The following is a 23,273-nucleotide window of genomic DNA, read 5'->3' on the forward strand; positions in this document are numbered from 1 at the left end:
CCGGTGAGTGCGATGAAATAGTGACAGCTAATTGAGATGGAGAAAGAGGGAGCCAGTTATCGGTGCCCGAGGGCAAAACCACGAGTGGAAGGAATGAAAACGCCAGCAATAAAGACTATGCGAGAGAAATAAAGAATGAATAAACGTTAAAAGGAACAATGGAAATAATTTTCGAAAGGACAAATGTGAACAAGTTCGATGCTATATAATATCTTCTTACTATCGCATTTCTTGGGAAGGTATCACTTCCATGAAATAATGTTCAAAAAGACAAATATCAACGAGCTCGATGCTACACAATTTTCTTTCCTTTCTATCTTATTGTTTTTGGGAAGGTACCAGTTCCACTCTCATAAAGTGTAATCAAAATTTATGAGAGCTTTTTTCTAACACATAATTGGTGCATTATTGAAGCAATGGTTTTGAAAAATATCAATCCAAATTTGTTGGAATATATCCGTTAGGCCTTAAAAAATCTCGCCGTATAATTAATATACGATTGTTTAATTCAAAGAAACTTTAAAAAAGTTCCAACATTAAATAAGCGATATCAGGATTGCTTTATTCACTTCTCAGCCAAAAGTACCCAAGCTTCGGAAAAATATGAGCTTTAGATTTGGCATCCAATAATTCTGCTATTCTGTTATAAAATTAAATAATGCTATAGATCCCATACACTATAACAAATAGCATTTTACCTTAATTTCCTGGAAATATTTGAATGCCATATTCTCAAATTAACATGATAATGCAACAACAGCGAGATTGATAAAATGTACCAAACCAAACCATGAACCAAAATTGTACGTCATGATTCCTAGAATACGACTAGGTTATCGTCGTAGATTTCAGTAATAATTCCAGATGATAAATATGACATTGAGATGATTCATACGGACGATAATAAGAATGCTGAGGCTTACTCCACAAAAACAGAGCTTACTAAGCTGCCTGACAACTCTTCTTCACTTTAGACGTACATAATGGAGCACAGAAAATATTACAAACAGTCAGAAAGTAGTTCCAAAATCCGAAATAAGGGGCAGTTCCTGAAAAAAACTTAAAATAGAACGATAGGCCAAAGAGAGAGAGAGAGACTGAAGACATACAATTAGAAAAACTTACAGCTGATAGTCAGAAATATTTGTTATATTCTTTTGCAGCATTTCAAGAGTCAACTTTAGGTAAAAGTGAAGTAACAGAGGAGCCGTTCCGAAGCGAAAAAAAAGAAGGTAAAACCCAAATCAAACACTGAAGAAGAGTGGAATACTTAACAGAATCAATATCTGATCGAACAAGTATATACATTGAGGAAGAAGGAAACGAACAGATTGATAGGTTAAAGATGTAGATACGGAGAAGTAAGAAGACGGTACCAAGGAAGGTATGCAAGACTAACGAGGATGTTCTCGTCTTGATGTTAGAGGAGAGGAGTTGTAACAGGTGATTTTATGGAGGCAGAGTTGGGCAGTTGGAGCGCTAAGGACAAGAGAAAGGAGGTCTACGGTAAGCGGCGAAGAGGTGAAAGAGGTTTTATGGCGGGTTAGATTACGGGTACAACTTACGTCAAGCAGGAGCTTGATAACAAGTAGTATAGAAATAAGATCTTCAATGAAAAATTAGTACAGTCTTTCGTGCTACAATTCGTACCGACTGTAACAAGCATGAACATCACTTCCAATAATAATGCCACACCCTTGTCCAAGCCTTTGCCATAGAGAGATATATGCACTGCCCTTATCGCGAAGGTATGTAATTTCACTCACCATCTTATACACTGATTTTAATGTCTTCAGCTCTTGAATTTTTTTCTCCCTCACATATTCATAACTCCTACCGTAACTGAGCACGGTCTACACACCAGCTGAAAAACCATGCGAAAGCGAAGCCTTGCCAATTACGCAGGGCCACCGAACTCTATCACTTTTTAGGGTAAATATTAAAAGACTACTGATTATTGAGGAAGGATAATCATTCATAAGTTATTTGGTCATTTGTTGGAATTTACCTGCCATGAAAATACGCTTAATAGCACTTAAGGAAGGAAGCATCGATGAAAAAAAACCGGCGATAAGTCTATCATTCAATAGCAATTTATTGGATGTAATGTATTTATTTTATAAAACGTAAATAAGATTTTATTAATTATGAGAGAATGTGCACATGCTTTAAAGCACTTTATACTTTGGAAAATTCCTGTGCCTTAGATGGACCTCCATTCCATTACTCTTAAGCACCAACGCCATAATCAGAGACCATTGCCATTATTACGTATTTGGAGATGAGATCAAGTTGATTTCCTGGTACCAATAGGTTTTCCAATCATTTTTCCGATTTCCTTCCATTTCTGTCTATAAAACGGATCCTATTTTTGAATCGAATACAAAATTAAATGGTCATAAAAATATACTATGCATATTCAGCTCAACAACAAATTTACTCATACAGATGATTGTTGAAGATTGAGTTTTAAGGATAAGTAAACTAAGATATCTAAGCAAGGAAACCGACGATTTGAGCAGTGATTATTCCATCTACGGGGGTTTCAAAATTATGGAAATGTTCCCTTAAAAATGACGACGGGGGTTCGGAGAGGCACCACCGTTGCATGCATGGAGATGACAGTGAGATTGAAAGGGTTAAAGGTGAGAGAAGTCCGAGCAGAGAGAAGGGAAAAATTGAGAGAAAAGGAGAGATGCATGAAGCACGAGGAGAAGGCGCAGTTGATAAGGAGGCCCGATACGTCAACCCTCTGCCACTCCAGAACTATTTCCTCCCCATTGTATGTATACTATAAGGGATGCCCCGCGCGGCCGGTGGTCTATTTGCGCTCTTTCTCCCTCTGCCTCGAGAGGCATTATTCCGGAAAGACATCCGTGAAACCTCTCACTCACACTCGCCCTCTATCTTCATCCAAAAATCTTACGCTCTCTCATATCCTCAAGGTCGCACCTGAAACAGTCACCTGGGAAGGCACGAAGAAGACCCTTTCCAAACCTCGAAAGAGAGGAACTGCAGACTTGCCAATGTAATTTTTACATGCGAGGCCAACATATGCTGCAATTACTATGCATTTCATTGTGATAAGTCATTTACTTGGTTTTAATTATTTGTATCATCTTTGCGAGATGGCTAATTAAAAAAACAGAAGTATTAAGTGGACAAATATTTGAGAAAATAAAAATATTCTCTACAGAAAAAAGTAATAAATAATAAAAAAATTACGGAAATTCGTGAATTATGCAAAATATATTTATATTTTTTATTTATGCATAGTTTGATATTATACCTCTTCAATTGGCTTGAATGAAATGTTTAACCAAGCACTTCATTTCCACACTTCGCCAGAGAGAAATACTTTTGAGCGTCGTGTATATAAAACTGTAAAACGGCTATGATGTGCAGTAAAATAACGGAGAACTCTGGAAAAGAAAATATACTATAGTCATACGGTAAAACCCACAATAGGTTTAAGTTTTCCGAATTTTTTTAGAGGAACTACTGAATTGATGTGCATCCGTCGGCGCAAATCTGGTAAGACCATTTTAAGGGTGAGGGGAAATCTGAATGTATGGAAGTCAATTATGGGCTCAAAGGTAGCGCGATACCACTATGACAAAAAAATCCAGTTTCACATTCAACAAAGCTCTTGAAATCTGAAAAAGATCAAATATCTCAATATGAACTTTGTAATAACAATCAAATATTTGTACGGCTCAATGAAGAATCGTTGTAATAACTACTCTTCGCTATAATCAATAGTCACACTAATTGGAGATAACATTTTAATGATAAGAATTTCGTTCCATATCACTGATCTATGTAATTTTCTTACTCTTTCTTTACGTCTATAATAGGTATAATTCCTGTATAATCTAAAGGAAGGAGATACATTTGCATAATGTCAAAAAAGACGCAGCTTTAACGAAAATTAACCTTCAAAAACGACCACTATTGGAGCATCACATATTAGCAGATGACTAAAAGATTTCATTTCGCGTGAATGATCACTTGAAACAGCGGCCAGCCAGGCAGTGTGGCTGCGTCACCTCGAGACATGGAAAAAGGAATCGATCATTAAATCAAACACGACTGAGAGCTGGCTGAACAAGGAAAAAATCACATTTCCTTTGATTAGTTAGTCCTCTTCGAGATACGTAAGGACATTGGGATAAGAGGGAATGGGGGGTGGAATAGGTAGAGAGAGACCTCTATAAGTGGGATTGGTTGCCGTCGAACCGTTTGCGGTTGACTGCACTCGTGGTGTGGGCCCTCTCTCTCCGCATTCCTTCCCTCAAACATTTTTTCCTGTCGTCTTGACACCCATTCTAGGGTGCCATCGACTCGAACGCCGCCGCCCCGTCATCCTATACCCCTCTCTCACTCTTTCCCTGTAACTCCGTCTCGGGAGGCGATGGACGCACTTAGCATCTCCCACCAGAGAGACTCTCCTCAAATCCTTGAGCCTCACCACACGGGCATCACTCATATTTTTTTTGTCTTCACCGCGGCGGCCACCTTCTCCGCCTCCCACCGAGTTAGATCGCCCAAACTCCCTCACACACCTCACCAATGGTCTTCCCTTCCCCACCCCAATCAGCCTGATGTCTGCCCCCGAGGAGAATTGCCCATTAGGCGTCGTCTTCACCCCCTCCTCCGCCCCACCTCACTCCCTCCCCCCCTCTCTCTCTCTCGAAAGGACAGACGCGAGGTTGGGGGTGCTGAGTATATAGGAGGAGTGACGGAGTTACTTTTTCCTCTATAGAAGAGAAGGAGATGGAAGGAGGAGGAGACGATATGGATGAAGGGAGGCCAGCTTATTATTCCCAATGTGGGAGATGTAGTTGGGTGGGGGTCGAAAGGGGAGGTGGGGCGGAGAGAGGATTATAGGGAGAGAGGAAGGGCTGAGTGATGGGTGGGGGGAGGGAGCTCGGGAGGGTGGTGGGAGTGCCCTCCCTTTGATACCTGATCTAATTGGTCGTGTCAGATGTGTCATTAAAAAGGAGCATTCGGCGGAGAGGCGGGAGGGTTGGACGGGCCCTCGGAAGGATGAGCGGCAAAGGGTATGGCAGGATGGAGTTGTGATTGAGAAGAGTCTGAAGGAGATTTGAGGATAGAATTCCACTCGAGGGAAGGGGAGAGAAGGACCACAAGAAAGCATGGCGAGTGGTCATGTATTTAAATAGGAGATTAGGGAGGAGAGTAGAGATAATTTATGAAAACTTAGCAGAAAGAATAAACCATATGCTGTAATTCAGAAATAAAAAGTAAAATTCGATGTAAGTTCAAAGGTTAAAAAAGTCAATCCAAAATTTTTCGACATTATTTGAATAAGTATTGATTAATCTTCAACTAAAGATACTCAAATGGATAATAAGGTTTCCATGATTTCAGGTGATTTAAATGTCCTGAGATGGCATTGTTATAAATTATACCTTGTAATAAATTCTGTTTATTAAATATAAAATGCTATTTTAGGTGAAGGAAACTTTTCATTCATCTCACCGTTGCTCCTTTACATGAACGTTTTGAGTTTCTCCCCCAGTAATAATTCATAAAATTTCAATAGAGTGGTTTCCTATTATTTTTTTACTGTTTAAATCAAAAGATGATTACTCCTGGAGTACGTATTTCACGTTTTTAGGTTTTTAAATGACGATTTATTTTTCCCGATTAAATGAAAAGTGAAAATTTTCAAGCGCGCGAAAACGCGACGGCTAAGTATGAATGCTGGGAAAACTCCGTGTGACGTCGTTCTGGTTCCCGCTGCCGCAAGTGAGGTGACCTTGGGGCGAGGCTTTGAGCGCTGATACGACGCAGATTGCTAGCAGGTAGCAGAGTACCCTGCCAGCTGGTAGCGCTTGGCTTAAATAAGGATTATTAATACCTTATCAAACGGAGAAAACTTTCCGACCTTAGACACTTTTAATAGGTGATTATTAAGACACGTTTCCCTTAGCTCTGTGCCTCGCGCATGCATTGGTAACTTCAGACGATGTAAAACTTCTATCTACTCGTATAGAAACTAGGTCCCTGTGACGTCACGTGGAGTGGCATTGCATGGGCGCCAATCTGGCCATATTCAAATGAGGATAAAATTGACCATTGCCATTCGTCTAAACTGGTATTTCTAAAACCAAATAATTTGTATATTATGAATACGCTAATGGTGGGTAACGAATCGCAATCAATGCCTTTCGTTTTATTTGATGAAGGAAACTACGCTATTGCAATAATTAAATGTCATTTTTTCTTTTCTATTTCGTATTGCCACTTGGGATTGCCATAAGACTTCCAAGATTTTTTTATAATGTTATAATCATTATTACTTGCTTCAATGCATAGCTTCTTGTGGGCCATCTACATCGCGGGATTTTTAATAATCAGAAGGAATATCACGCAATCATGCCCTCGGAAAACCGAGACACAATTACTCATAGGATTAGTTCCCGTTACTATCACGTTAGGAGGTGAGGCTTTACCTCGCGTACGCCAAGTCTGGAAAACGAAACATTGACTCATCAATGCCGCATATAAAGTCTGTTCATTTCATAAAATAAATTGAGTGCATCAACAAAATTCCACATATGTGAACTGTTTAAGCCCCAAATGAATAGTGTGGATAGTATTTATACACCAAGAATGCGCGTTTCACTTGTTTGATGCAGTGCTTTGAATGGTAAATAATTGAAGGGTTATTAAATCATTGAAAAGCTATGGTTCCTAGGATAAAGTGACAGCAATTTAACTCATATTTCATGAAATACAAAATTAAACACGGAAAATTAACAGACGACAATTATCATTGATACACATGCAAGCAATCCAATCCCCAAACGTTTTCAAAATTGTCCAACAGTGGCATCGCCAACCTTGAATCTCAAGCAAAGTTTTCTCCAAATTCATTCAAAGCTGATCCTTGGATGGGTTAATGTTTATCCGATTAGCTAAAAATCGAAGAGAATTAAAAATAAATAATAATAGATTAAACTACTGAAAACAGACTTTTTTTTATTATTTTTTTTATTTTATTCCCAAACCTCCGAATACAACTCTCATAGGCCATTTTAAATCGGGGTATTCAACAAAGTCAACAATGAAACGTACACGAACAACCATGCCCTGGATAAGGGAAACTTACCCAGGCGGGACTCGAACCCGCGACCTCACGTACGGCAGGCGAAGACTTTACCCCGCCGCCACCGAGGCCGGCTAGGTATATTAAAGGCCCACTTATTATTTAGCTTTGCACAATTTAAATCAATGGACATACCAATGCAGTTTAGCATTTTCAACGTCCAAGGAAACAACAAAAACACTTAATTACTATTTCGGAATGAAGCGTTTTTGCCATTTACTTTTTGCAGTGTAAGTGCTTCGAGGATCATCCTTGGGAGTTAACTATACGTATTTTGAATCCGTCAATCGGAGATATAAAAGTCAGATGACTACTAACCAATTCTTAGGAATTCGATAGGAATATATTTTCTTGGCTATCTTTAAAGACTTACGACGGAAACTGACGACGATTAATTTCACCATACCTGAAAGCACACAACAAACGTGGCATGAAAGCGAAAACGAATTGAATAAAAGGAGAAAGAGCAAACGGGATGCACACGAAATACTCAAGCCATTCGCTTAAAATTAGTGTACTGAATCATTATACATTATATATTCCACCTCCAATAAGAGAGACCCATTAAATCAAAAATTTTGCTGGAGATATTTCCATAATGAGAGACTTAGGCAAAGGAATCGGAATCTCAGAGACAGAGGGGCAAATGAGACGGGTGGCTTTTGAGCTCCCAAAGGTGAGACGATCGAAAAGAAGAGGTCGAGAAGGCAAGAGATATCGATGGAAACACAAAGGGAAACGAGAGAAAGAATAATATCCAGAGAAAGTATAATATCCGATAATATTAAAGCAAGTTAAGGCCATCTAATCTTTTCGTTAACTTTGGTGAAGGGAGACAGGCGTGTCTCTAGGGCACGGGGGACAAGCATTTCTAGGCAAAAAGATTAAGCTATGATAGTTTATAAATAGTATTATGATGAGCGAATATTTTCCTGGCGAATGAAAAGCTAAAAAAAAAAGTTCCTACAAAGATTATATTGTCCATGTCTCTGCTAGGAAAGCTCGGCTTAATCACATCGCAAAGTGATTCCTATCGACCGAAAACCTCTAACTACGCACCATTCCTTTTAAAGGAGCGGGCTGGCAAGGAGTGCTTCTTAAAAAAATCACTTTAACCGAAAAATGGTATTTGAACTGATAAATCTTCGACGGTTCAAAATCTCTGCACATAAAAATTCTAAAAATGATGCTAATGACAAGAATACTTGCAATATCTGGCTTCACTGAGAGGATATATTGGTAGAGAATAGATAGTTCGTTATAATTATTATTTTAATGCTGAAAATGGTGTAATTATATTCATATTAAAATATGCTTGTGAGGTGATTGAATAAGATGGGAAATTTTTGAATGATGAATGTACGATGCAATTAACGAACGGCAGTGAAACAATTATTTTCCTATTATACTTCATCTAATCAAACTTTGAGGTCACTTTAGTGGCTCCAGTGGCTTTACGTGAAGCTTCAAATAAAACCTGTTATCATAACGGAATAATATAAATTCATTAGTTTTTGGGCAAGTATAAAATTTATTTCCATTAAACTCTTTGCACTAAAGGGGCTCAAGCAATAAAATTTGATGGACATACTTAGATAAAATCGTTAATTATGCAAGAGGATTTTTTATAAATAGCCTGCAAAAGAATAAAATATATGTTAAAATATAGCCAATGGAATGTAATTTTTCAATTATATCATTCATTAAATACATTAACTACCTAATCTCAAAACATCGTAACGAATAGATGTAACAGATTGGATCATTGATGCTGTATCTCATCCTAGACTACGCCACAATCGTGCGAATAACACACAAACATAGGACTACTAGTACTTGCTACTATTGGTACGTTTACAGTTTAAATTCTGAAGGGCCGAAGTATTCGCCTGAGAGTTGAACACGGATCAGTTCGGATAGACACTAATGGCTCCACCCACTTAGCGATCACGCTCTCGTGAACTTAATTTGAACTCGATGATGCAATTGAATCATCCTCTGGGTGAATTAGTTTAAAACATGATGAACTCATTGCTTGTTTGAGATAATTATCGCCAAATATGTGAAAGATTTTCATGAATTTTTCAGGAAAATTGTTATACTTTTTATCTTTACACAAAATCCCAAGTATCATACATTCAGGACAGTTAAAAATAAATGAGCGCCGAAACTGAAGATAAAATTGTATCTAATATTTGAGATTCTTGGAGCGCTTGTACAGAGTGATTCAACAAAGGAAGCGTAGATCAGTGCATCGGTGTGACTGCAAAAAAAGGACGAATGCCTAACTAATCCCACCGAGGGAAAGGAGAATCATAACAGAGACCGCTTACGAATCTGACAGCTTTATCAGCTTGAGGAGATGAAGTCTTGGAGGTCTCACGATTAGATTGGCACTTTCCGAGGGAAGAGATGAATCGCTAGAAAATAGTGAAGCGTATCTATCATCTGAAAGCTTCGACTACGTTTTACAATCGCTTGTCAAGTTTAACATTACGGGCATTAAACCTATTACGTTTACATAAAATTATTCAAGATAAAAATGACCATGAGCACGAATAAACATGTCAATAGGAAGAAAATGCGTTAAAGTTAATCTTAGAATTAATTGTTTTATAAAAGACAATTTTAAAATAGAAGCCAAGATTGGGAGTTATCGAAATCCACTTCATTGGCAATATTTTGTAAACATGACACGCAGAGAAAAAGGACTAAAAACAATTATGTCCATAACTAATAATTGGCAACGTCCAATATCATAATCAGTGTATATTCAAACGATCTCACGTTTAAACGCTACCCATTACCATTTCTGACCAAGAATCAACGGTTATAACAAAAGAGCATTTTTGGTAATTATTAAAACACTATAGCGCCATTCCAGCTCTCCATCTCTCGTTTAGATGGAACTAAATAGATACCAATGAGTTACTCCCTGCATCTGAGAGAAAAAAATAATTATGAATAATGTAAAATGTCTCTCGTAAGAGGCATGGAACAACTCCATTTTCACGTAGTAAAGCAAAATTTTCTTCGCAATGCACAGGATTAATAATCATAAGTTATGCAAGTGGGTATTAAATATTTAAAGGAAAAAACGAAATATATCGAGATATAAAGGTAATTCAGCGTCTCTCATTCTCCGCTCCTTAGCTTCTCACGACGACACCCGCTCCAATAACCTGGCATGAAAAACTCCAGGGTAAAGGAAACTCGGAGAAAATAACATTGAAACGCGGTATGACATCTAATCCGCGTTCTGGATCGGGGTAAATCACATTTTTTCATATTTCATCGCAGATTAGGTTTTGCACTTACAGTATGAAAATTATTGTAATTGCATCTGTTACTTATAGTCTATACAATAAATTAATAAATAAATTCTCACTTCAATTGTTACAATTAAAACCATTTTATGTAATTCTTACTCCATAGCGGGCGTCGTTAATATTTTTTACGGACGTGAGGACCTGAAAAAGATGGGAAAGCGGTTTGACGGGAGATAGACACTGAAAGCCTTTGTGGCGTCATTGCGGGAGAGGCAAAGGAAATGTTGGAGGGCGGGGGAGTATAAAGGAGGAGGAGGAGGGGGTTGTGTCGCAATGGACAGGGTGTACCTACCCCGGACGGAGGGGGGGCGGGGCGCGGGGAGGACCGAGGGATAAAGGAGACAAGAAGACGTAGAGGTACGCGAGGCACAGCTCTCCCGAGTTGTGAGGGGCGTAAGTGGCCTATTATGAGCGTGACGGGCGACGCGAACGGGACAATGAAGACACTAAAAGCAGGGAGTGGACGCGGGAGAGATGAAGGAGGTGGAAGGAAGAGGCAGTCGGCGAGAGAAAATGAACGCTGAGGGTGGATCGAGGCGAAGGAAAAGCGTGAGCAGATGGCGGGGGTGGGAATGTCATGGAGATGATTCTCACGTTTATCTCACTCAAGACTTCGATTTCTCCCCGGCTATTCGCTGCGGGTAACTTTCATGACATGTCTTCTCATTCTATTAAAGATAAGAGTACAGAACAAAGACTTGTTCACAACAGCTTGACTTTGCCAGGCGTGGCAAAGGAGTTAAAAACTTGAGAAGAGCGTCTGCTAATTATAACAACTTAAAAAGCTATTGGTTGAATCATGAGCTGAGAGTTAATTCCAATTTCTTTTCAAATGAGCTGGTATTAAGGAATATGTAGCGGCAATCATTTAAACTGTCAACAATTATCCAATGAATGCATTCAATGGTTTATGTGCTGAGGTCAGGGCTACAATAAGTTATGACAATCTAGGCTCCCGTGAACGGGGTTTAAAACATTACCTAAGTACTTCACTAATAAGGACTAAAATCCCATTGATAAAGTAAAATACGACAAGAGATTATATGTCCAAGAGGTTTAGGAACCTGATGAAAATAAAATAGTATCATATTCCAAAAGAAGTTCTCATCCCATTGGTCAGTGTGTGGTCAGACTTGATAAGACATGCTGATTATGCGTATAACCCAACTAAAGACATCTGTAATCTGGCCATGGCATAAAACATTCAAAATGAAATATTCTTCAAATAAAATTGTCTCAACAGTTTTATAGATTTTTTTAATCTTCATGAACATGTCAAACAGTCACGAAACCTTGTGTAGCCCAGCTAAATTGGACGAATTTGGATGTCTTCCTTAAATTTCTAGTCCAATTGCTCGTGAAATTGATTGCTTAGCTTATGGTTTCCAGATTTCCAGTGTGTTGGCTTTCCATCCTGTGAGCCCAGGTTCAAACCGAACCCATTGGGATTTAAAAAAAATTCTGATCCCTGATTGCTGGGTTGGAGACAAGGTACAGCATGCATCATATGTCCAGCTTTGGTCCCTTTGGCAGTCTCGGCAGCCTAGGTTACAAGCCAATTGAAACCGGCTGATTATTTCATATCGATGATTTCTCTTCATTCACCTCTCTTGCTTAAATTTCAATCCTTGATAAACTATCGTTGAAGTTAAAAACTCCCTTGTTATAAAGACACAGTGCATAATGAATTCGATTCTCATCTATTTTCACACACAAAAATAAAAAAGAGTAGTGTAACGCGTTTTATTTAATTAGCAGATCTTTTTATCACTCTGCAGACACTAAATAGAATTCAAAAGTTTCTAGGTAATAAGAGAGAAATTCCCAAATAATACGCCAAGAGTGTTTTGGAAGAAAAGTTCGGTGGCTATCCGCTTTATTACTGCCTATCGTTGAGGGAAGTAGCCGTTGAAAAGAGGTCGAATTTACGTTGTTGAAGCCCGTTTTACACGGGGTATATTCTTGCACGACTCAAAACTGCATTATTTCTCAATCTGGCGTGCGACGGTTCGAATTCCTCGACGATATTAGAACACGGGCTATTTTTCCGTCTCCTGTTCATGACTTCTCGCAAGCGTTCAATCAGTTCACCGCTTTACACGACGCAATTTTAAATGCGCTCTCGCTACACGATTACTTTTGAAAGTACATCACCTACGTTAAATGGGATTTAAGCGGAAATTGCGTTCGTTTGAAAGGGAAATTAGATAGCCACAGAATAGAGGCGGACGCTCAGACAAGTTTCACTTTACTATGTAGACCTTCCCCTTATTTAGATAAAAAACTAACGACTTATTATTATTTGACTTAAGCGGCACTAACGAGCGGATCGTTGAAGTGGGTGAAACCGCGGAGGCTCAAGAGAGGTTGGCGCCGCAGATTGGATTGAGGCTAGGGCGAGATTGCAGACGAGGTCGGTGGGAGAAGGGTGTCTGATGGGCTAATTTGACACGGCTCCCTCATCCGCGGATTAAGGGATGCTAATTGACTCTTCCTGGACATGAACTGTCACCCTGCAACGAGAGACATAGATAAGATTATCTAATGATCGGAAGGTGTTAAAATTAGCATAATATTTATACTGGAGGGTAAAATGAAATATTATCAAGAAATGCAAGCATAGGAATTCAATCAGAAATTTCAAATGTGTGAGCCCAACATCCATCATTTATTGTTTCTGGAGCCAACTTGAATATTAAAATCAATAAAATAATAACAATAGATGACGATATATTATAGTGCATTGTCCATATAGTGCATTAAAATGCTTGATTTTCTCTAGCACTAAAAAATCCATAATGCCCGAACAAGCGACTACCCACAGCTTTGCGAGCACACACTAGGAATCACTTGACTGTAAAATTAGTCTCGTCGTAAAATATATTGATTTGTAGCATTATATACCCTTAGTATTGCTATTTGAATGCAGAACGTGCTAAATATCAAATGAATGAGTTTACCTTACGTTGTAAAAACTATTTCCAGAGAAGCAGCCAATTTTCAGAATAACCGACGAAACAAAAATGATTTTCAAACAAAAGCATCTCACTACATTCCTCATCGAGACACATGATATGTCTACTTGTGAGCGTTTTTATCTCCACCACAATGCCAAGCAATCCGTGTTCACCTTTGTCGTAAAAGAATGAAAATTAATTCATGCCTCCCAGAAGTGGCCCTTTTGGCGAAGACTCTTCATGTGAGTAAGACGGCGAGAGGTAGGAAGGAAGAGTAGCGAAGGAGTAGAGTAGGAAGAGGATACGTGGCAGGGAGTATGACCCGTGTGGAGAGGGGGGAGGGACGAATAAGATGTTGGAGTGACAGCAAAGAGAGGGGTCGTAATGCGCCGAGGGGCAAGATGGGAGAGATAGGCCACACGCCGTGCACGAGAGACTGCGAGGAGAGGCTGCGTGGAGGTTGCTAAGGACGACGAGGTTGCAGGTTGCTCTGTGCAGGGAGGGAGAGGGGGGATGAGTAGGGTGGATGCTGTAGAGGTATAGAGAGAGAGAATGGACCGAAATGAGAGGCAGTCGAGAGGCGGGGGAGGGAGGGAGGGGGATAGTTTTCGCAGAAGAAAGGAAGACCCCAAAGAGTCTTGGGTGAGAATGAAAAATTCAAGTGGAATCAGACATGTAAGAGTGGGAGCTATAATTAGAAACTCTTTCCCCTTCAGTGCCCTGGTTAGAAGAAAAGAGAGGAGTGAAGCAAAAAATATGTATGACAAGAAATCAAAAGGGGTGGCAGACATTTTCTTTTTTTTATGCTTAATTAGCATTTCCATCGCGCCGATGCTGACGTCTTTGGAGGAGTAATACGACAGCAGGTGGAATTTTATCGTTGGTTTTTAAGAACGGTAGCTCTCAGAAGGTTTTAAAGCCTCTTTAAGCAGATGGAACTATTTTAATTTTGTGTGGATTAGCATAATCCACGCGAGGTTTGCCTGATAAAAAATGGATGACGATATCAGGTAGCACATTTCAGTAAATTTTATTAAAAACTTTAAGCACTCATAAATGTACGCGCAAACATATTGACCCCATGCATAAATGCATGCTTTTTACATATATTTGTGTAAATCAGGAATACAACTCTAAAAATCAAGTGATTACTTATGGGAAGGTAATGGAAAAACAGTGATTATAATCATAATGCTTTATTATGACGCAGCAATGCCTCATGACCATTATTATTTTAGCCATTCAGGTGGCAGTCTCCGCAAATGGTGGCTTTACATTGACTTCAGGTCCCCTCGATGTGTTTGGGAAGGTAGTTTGAGTGTTTACCAAGTTGATATTGTTACACAGGCGGTAATTTTATCGAAGAATTAAGTTCGGTATTCACGAAAGAAGTAATGCGTAATTGACACGAGTGTTTTGCCTGTGGTTGGTAATGATCTGCAGTTGACGAAGTCTCGTATGTACCCGAGAATAACGACATACTTACTGAATCTCCAGGATCTCAGCATAGCCATCGGCGCATGAAAATTAGATAATAGATTATTAGATTAAGGTTTATCTCCTCCTCCTAAATAATGAAAATATCAAATGAATACATGAAAATCATAAAATATATTCTTAAAACATAGAGGGACTTGAAATACCTTATTGGAGTTTAAATATACTGATAAAATCTATATCGCTGGAAGAAGGGCATTGGTCATCACACTGTAAATGGTTAAGGTTCACGTATGAGAAGTGAACGATGATAGTTTACATTGTAAAATATAGAAAACTTCTGGAGTGCACCTAACTTTCTACCCCACAGCATCAGCGAAAGGACCAGAGTATATCAAGAATAGAGGTGCACATGTATTTTTGAAATGTATTCTTAGTAGCAACCTCTTAAACAATAGAGTAATTGCATACTTCAAAATATAAAAGGAGAAATAATATCGTGAGTATTCGGGTAAAATTATTTCACATAAATCATTTATCTAGTTCTTATTAAGTAATTTGACCGTTACAAAAATTCCCTTCGTTAACCCACAGCTAAATTCTTATTTAGTCTCAGCTCACCGGTTAAATTAACGCGTAAAAGCCATAAAGATGAGGCTATTCTTATAAAAAATTAATATAGGTGATATTTAAAGAATAAGGCATTCTAAAGATGACAGAATTGTTTGGAGACCAAGGGTATTTTGTCTATGAAATTCAAATATTGTAACGGTGAGTATCACGAAAATAGAAATTTTGTAAGGAAGCTATGAAATATTTTTGGCATCCGAATTCGCCTGCACACCTCACATAGAACCTATTAGTCACTCAATCTTAAACAATTTTAATTCTTATTGTCTCCTTTCTTTTTTGATATGCCGCACTTAAGTTCAAAATAGTGTTGACAGTATTCTGTGTTATAAATTAGCGTTATATGTGCTAATTAAAGTCAAAGCCATGCATAGGTATTCCCCGATAATATGTTATGTTTTTAAACTTAAAATTTCATGAGCTAACTTGCCAACATTAGTCTAATGAACATTCAAGAGTAGCCAGCCAGGAGCTGATTGACACTTTATGGTGAAACTTACTATTTAAAATAATGACTGGTATGCACTTTGTTAGCGATAAGTATTTTCTAATCTTATCTGTGTAGGCCTCCGTACTTGAAAAGCACTTCCGACGCAAGAACTAATATCTTATGGTCCAAAAGACAGCTTAAACATGTGCCAGATAAAGGCAAACCTTTGGCATGTAGGGTGTGATTGACGAAATCAGACTGACGCTCTTGTAGATACGCCAAACCCTTTCTTTTGGATATGTCTAGGAAGTCAGTCTAGAGGAGTCAGCCGTATCACTTCCAACATGCACCCACTGCCAATTATCGTTCCAAGAAAAAAAATTTCTTGCCTCTGCACGAGTGCGACAGTGCCTGACGTTAGACGCCTCAAGACTTGGCGCCACGACAGGGAAAGGACTCCCAAACCCTTCCGTCAACCACTTCCGTTTCTCAATCCCTAGACGGTCTTCAGTGAGTCCTTCCCGAACGAACCCAAACTCATTTCCCACGCCGGGTGACCTGTGTTGACCTCTTCCAGGCACGTAAGGCAATCCTCTGTAAGCCATTTTGGAGCGAAAGCCCCCTAAGTTCGGCCACCCCAGTGTTTTTGGTGACTGTCTTCATTGCGAAATCAGCATTCGGCAAGTTTGGACACCGCCCTCGAGGGCCCATTAGGGGAAGGGTCGGACATTGTCGTCGGGGAGAGGTTGCGAGGTATATTCCACTCGTTGGTCAATAAAGACAGCAGGGAAGTATCATTGCCGTGAAACGACTCACTTCTTCAACGCAAGCATAAACGCCTGCACCACTTAACTTTAAACCATTATACGATATAAACAACTTTTTTCGCTATCAAAGTTCCTAACGCTGTTAGTTCCACTTTTCCATCGAGACGAAGTGGCACATCTAGACACAAAATCCATAACAATAGGGCTTAATAAAAAATGCAACTACGCTTATCATCGGAAAATCATCATCATTTCTTCCTAGAAATAAAACTCAAAATGAAGGACATCTAATTTCATTTTCAACATCATCGGGTTGTCTAAATATTTTATGTAAGCGGGGAAATAAAATCTCGACCTTTCCAAAGTGAGTAAGATAAATAATAATCAAGTATTTTAAACAGCCACATTTTGCATGGCGAATTCTATGTATACATGTTTTAAATGTACACTTTGGCTTGTCCATCATTGGAGATAGGATAACAGTTACTATAAATAGAGAACTACTATTAGTAATTTAGTAGATAAACATGCTATGATTGAATATATTCTCTGTTCAACATTACAAGGGTATTTTTGTCTCAAGCAAACTTGTTCTTTCTAGCTAGGAAAGCCACTTGATGGTGTTTGAAAGACTTGAGGTATCACCGACCGCTTTCGTGGCCTTCGAAGTACTTATCGCGCAGATGTGATCGGTGCATTCGGACAAATGCTATGCTAGTACCATTCCTAAATGAACCGCTTTACTCTAAAGCACACATATCAACATCATGAAATTCCCAACCTCCACCATACACATTATTTTAAGGAACGGTGTGGAGAATTTCTTATGTTAGGGATGCAAGACAACAATTTTCAAATGCATTGATGCATCTCCGAGTGTCTCGTGGTCAATAATTGTCTCAGAAAAGGATGGACTGTAATTTTTTTTTAATCTTAGCTGGAGCAAAGGAAAACTATCCTCTATATTATTTCTACTGTATAGATACTTTTTTCTCTACTTAAACGCAACCAAACTCTACAAATGAGGTACCAAAATGCACAGAATTTATCAGAGAACATGCGACGGCATGTCTTACTTCCTAAATATTGCTATTGTTTCCTAAAATTGGTTTTTAAATACTTAAAAAAAAACCGGTAAATATTCCTGACGTTAACGGCGCACAAACAGATACATTTGTTCATTTGCAAGATCTCGGGTTCTTTAAATAACTTTTAACAAAATGCGGCTGATTCCACATTCAAGTCTCCTGTTGATACGTAAGTATGAGTCATCATGTGTGTTCAACAGAGGATAGTGTAATTACTTCCAATGTTGTGTTTAAAGAGGCCCTCAAACCTCAATTTGTACATGAACATTCCAATTAAATTTGTACATAAGACCCAATCTTTTTTTATACAATTTAAAATTAGAAACACGCCTATCCCTCTGTGGACCTGCATTGGAAAGAGCGGGGGAAGCCCGCTGGGAGCGGGCGCAGCACGCTGGTCACCATCTTATTCTATAAGAGCCGGATGGCATGATTCTCGGCTACATTTCCTGACCTACGTTCGCGCCCTAAAAAAACCTCTCATAAACTGAATTACTTCTAATATTTGGTTTGTTTCCATAAAAATGGTTTTAGGTAATAGTTGGCGGATCTAATATAATTTTCGCTATCGGGTAAAGCCCACTGCTAGCACATATGCCCATTAGCAGTCAGATTTTCATCTTAACATCTATGAAGACAGAAAATCTGCATAATCCTTCGCTCAGCTATTTCTACGAGGGCCTTACTTCATTCCTGGGTAAGGTGAGCCATCCATCCATTCCATCATGTCAATCAATGCCTTAGGTGCCACTAGACGAGGAGCAAATGCATTACTATAGCTCGATAATCTCCTTAGTAAAAGTGGGTTCCGTGAAAACAATGGTGAAATTTACCTTGCCAGTGATCAGTGATCTTTACCCTACATAGAAAAGGAAATGTTACGAGATGAGGAGATGAGCTAGGACTAATTAATTCTATGTGCCTCTTATAATGTACGAAGAGTGAGCCACACAGATTACTATCATTAAAAAAACGTACGTAAGCATGCTCTTCCGTTTCTATTTCAAGCAAATCTTGAGGGAAGTGAAATTTGTATTGACTTCAGCGCCCAATCTCGTAAAAATTTGAATAAATTAAACTATGACCTAAGCTCGCAAGCTGACATAAACTGAATCTATAACCTATCAATCATTCCAATTCTCATTAAACTGAGGTCAAGAGGAATATCTAAAAAAAAACTCTAGAAACTTTTGTTTGGCTCCACAAAACTGAAATTATCCCGTGATAACTTCCATACACTTCTTGATCACTTTTACGTTTGAGAATGGTTGATTTCATATGCTAAATGTGAAACCATGAATGCCTCAAAAAAAAGCTTGGGTTACTTTTAAACATGGGTTTAAAGTCCTTAAAAATTTACCAATCCTATTTGGCATTGATACGTGTACTGAAAATAGGATAAATAGTAATGTATTATCAACGATGTGCACAGCTCCTGAACAATACCATCATCTCATTAGCTTATATTTACTTATTAATTCTATTCACTTCATTTAATTCTAAATATCTAGTACTTACCTCACATATGACTAATACTTGAGACTGAGTAATACCTCTAAGTAATTTAATCCCTGGCTCTATAAGTTTAAAAGCGTGGATATATGATCAAATTCAAAGTAGAATTATGCAAACACCCGAGAAATAACCTTGAAGAATTGAAGCTAGTTGACTTTCAATTGAAATAATGATTATTAAGAATATTCTCAAAAATTTTCATTTGCATTCGACAAAAAATTCATTCAACGAATAAAAACTTCAGAATCGATTTTACATGCGGGAGTCAAAATAGATGCAATTGAATCGCAATATTATGCAGGAAATTATACTGATGCTAAGATAACAAGAAGAGCAAGAAGGAGGATTCACACCTTTCGTTAGCAATCTCCGAGCACCATAATCACTTTCGTAAACTTTAACAAGCCCCGGAGGTAAGTATGAGTTTGTACGAAATAGCACCGAACTCTATGAATAGCTCCACATTGGTTGAGTGAGAAGAGAGGATGAATACCTCAAGCCATTCAATCCATAATGACCGCCACTCAGCCAGGTTTAAGCCTCCCTAAAGGTACCTAAGGGCCGACGGTCACATGTGACGAAACAAACCGACGACGCAACTGGTCGGTGGGTAAAGCAAAGTTCTCAGAAATTTTGTCTCATTACCTAAAATGCTGAGCTCGCGTGAAAGTGTTGCTTCGTTCGACCTTTAAATGAGCGGAAGTGATCCATGAATGGTGACCAGGGGCAAATATAAATTGTGAAACTTTTAACGAGAACCAAAAAAGAACCAGGAAATCTAGGAAGCAAAACACAAGTGCTCGTTCTCAATACTACGTATCTTAAAGAAGGCGTAAATAGCAGTAAGGTAAATTCTTCTTGGATATCTATTTCTCCCATTGGACAGAAAAATTTTAAGAACGTAACCCAATAAATGTTTCATTTAATCGTTCAGAAAATCCAAAGCAACTTATCAATAAAAATGTATCATTCAATTTCCAATGAACCTCAACATTATGATTTTTTGCGTTGAATGGCATTAAGTGCAGCACCTAAGTATTGGAATATCATAAATCAGAGCCAACTTTTAAAAAAAATTCTACCCTGTCTGTCAAAACTACAGCTCAAATTCAGATAAATTTCACCGCCCGAGGTATTTCATTCCTAAATGCTTGTCCTCGTGAAAACCATACATACTCGAGTGATTGAGTGATTGCACGGGTGTGAAACTGAGCAGAAAGAATCACCGTGTAACAATTCAACTTGTGTGAATGCATGACCATCAAACAATCTATTGAACTTTTTTAAAATGAAATTGATCAAGCACCGTTCAAGCATTTCATGAAAATATATATAAAAAATGTTCGTATCAGGTAGCCAGGATTTAAAGAAGCGAAAATAAACGAGCACGTGATCATTTGAAGTTTCACAGTTTTTACGCTATAAATTTTATCTCCGCAGCTTTACGATGTAATTTCAGGACTTTAAATTCAATCCGAGCCCTGGAATTTGAAGAAAGAAAGCAACGGAGGTATGCTATGGATTAACGGCACATAAACCAATCTCTTCATGAATTTGCCGGGATGTCTTGAAAAATAACGAAAGGATAGCCATTTTCTCGAAGGAAGTCATCTTTGCTTGTCCCCGCGGGATGAGCATAAATCATCCAAAATTGACGTCCGCGTAATTTTGTAGGGGGAGCGGGAGGATGGATTGAAAAATTATCGAAACCACCGCTGCGGTGTTAAATGAAGACCACTTTAAGAAACCCCTGCTGAGGACGGAAGGGTGTGAGGTGTGTGCCGGACACACGGCTTGTGCAGGTCCCCTGGTCAGGGGGTGGAAAGATGCTCGGGATGTCTCGAGGGCGAAGGAGGGAAGAAGACTTGAATGCAGAAAACACAGGGTGGGGATGATGGTTGGCAGGTGAAAAGGGAGACCACGAGGCAGGGGGTTCACGACCCACGAGGACTCATCACTCACCGATAACGACAGCTCTCAGGATGGTGTGCAAGGGAACTGCCGTGGGGCAAAAGTGGGCATGAAAGCACCAAAAACACCACGGATCGACGTGCTTGCCTTCCTGACGTGCTCATTCCATGGGTAGAGGGAGCTTCGACACCGGCAGACAATGGAAACGAGAAAACAAATTTTCCACCTAGTTACGTTTTTGCACAGAAGATGTGGGTACGTTCTGAGGCTAATTCGCAGACAAAACAACTCGACAACACATACAATACTTCGACAGTGGTGATCGAGAATTACATGGTATTTTAAAAGACTGAGAACAACACACTTTAGCCGAAACAAAAATGGAATGAAAATGCTATGATAAATAAAATTTACTGATTATAGATTTACTTTTTAAATTGTTTATTATCTACTGATTTCACAATAATATCGGTGTCGTTTTTTATCGTAAATACCCAGGTTATTAGAAATTCTATGTTATATTAACTATTTTCTTCGAAAAACGTCAATGATCTGACTCATAAAACATTTTGATAATAGCACTAAGTACGTCTTGATAAAATAAGCTCCAGTTCCATATCGATTGTTCATAACTCATGGGTTTATTGGAGCTTCATCGAATCCTCCAGATAGATTTAGAAACAAATTATTTTGCAATTTGTTCAAGTACAATAAAATGGAGCAAGTGCATGTTTACACCACGAAAACACAACAACTTGGATTCATTTCATTGAATCAGCATAAAATAATTGGAGACTTTTGTGTAACTCATTCCGTTTGCTGAAATAGCTCCAATTAGCTACATAATTCAAAGATGTGTGGGCATTTAATACAGGAAACGCAAAGCCCTAACCAGAAAAAAATTCGTTTTGAGGGGGAGGGGCGTCCTAAGGAGAAAGGATGGATATATAGGCGTTTCCTATAGAGGGGGCACACTTAATACCGTATTTTTACATTTTGGAGGAGAAGGGGATCAAATGTGCAGACTCAAACCCGCTCCCTGAGGCCGTAAAGGTCTTCTCGAGTTAAAAATTTAATATTGAAATGGGTTACTAATCACACATTAGCAGATTAGATGCAAAGGTGCTATGGTAATAGTGGATTTGAATAAAAATGTGAAAGGAAAGGGGGTTAAGGATATTCTGTAAGATGAACGAGGCTAAAAAAAAATGCTTCGAGCAGTAATGAGTGGAAGGTAAGGTTGCCGCGAGAGGTGGGAACTGGCGTTGACGGCATGAGAAAGGGAGAGCAAGCGAACCGTATTTTCTTCAGTTAGCAAAATGTCGTTTTCAACACAGCTTTTCCGCATTCTTTAAAAACAAACAGCAACCGCCATAGCACAAATGCTATTCAGAATAAAAAGTTCAGGAAAATCCCCATTAGTTTCTCAAATAACGTTGCGCCACTTCCCGAATACGAGAAATTTACTCTCTTCATTCTTTCAAATCCCTGTAACATTAACTAGCGGACTATTTTCCTGACATCTAGAAAATCTTGAGAGTGATATAAATTTCTGAAGAAAAATGTAGAATTTCAGGTAGCGGCAGAGAGAAGAATCAGGAATTATTTACACATAAAAATACGCTAAAGTGACATTAAATCTCGATTACTGACCAAAGTTACTGATATTACAGTTCCTTTGAGCAAAGTGTAATTAATTATAAGTATTACTGACATTAAAAAATCTCATTACAATCTATGTAATCCGGCCTTGCGGTAATCCGACACGACCAGTAATCCGACGAACAGGGCTGCTGGCGCCCTCCTTGCAGCTAATATAATTTCGTCAGTTTTAAATAGGGATCGGATCGGATACCTCGGATCCAAATATCTGCGGATATTGCCCTTCATCGGATACATCGGATCCAAAGTCGCGGAAGGCATCGGATCTGGATCCGAAATTTTAAATAATAGCTTCAGTGAATACAACTCCTCATAGGGGTAAAAAGAGTTCCGATTCTCTCTTCAAATTCACCGTCGCATGCGATTCTTCTCCCACTCATGAACCGTTTTGTTTGAAAGCTCTCGCAGA

This window comes from Ischnura elegans, chromosome 1 (genome assembly GCF_921293095.1).
Source record: "Ischnura elegans chromosome 1, ioIscEleg1.1, whole genome shotgun sequence".
NCBI classification, from domain to species: Eukaryota; Metazoa; Arthropoda; class Insecta; order Odonata; family Coenagrionidae; genus Ischnura; species Ischnura elegans.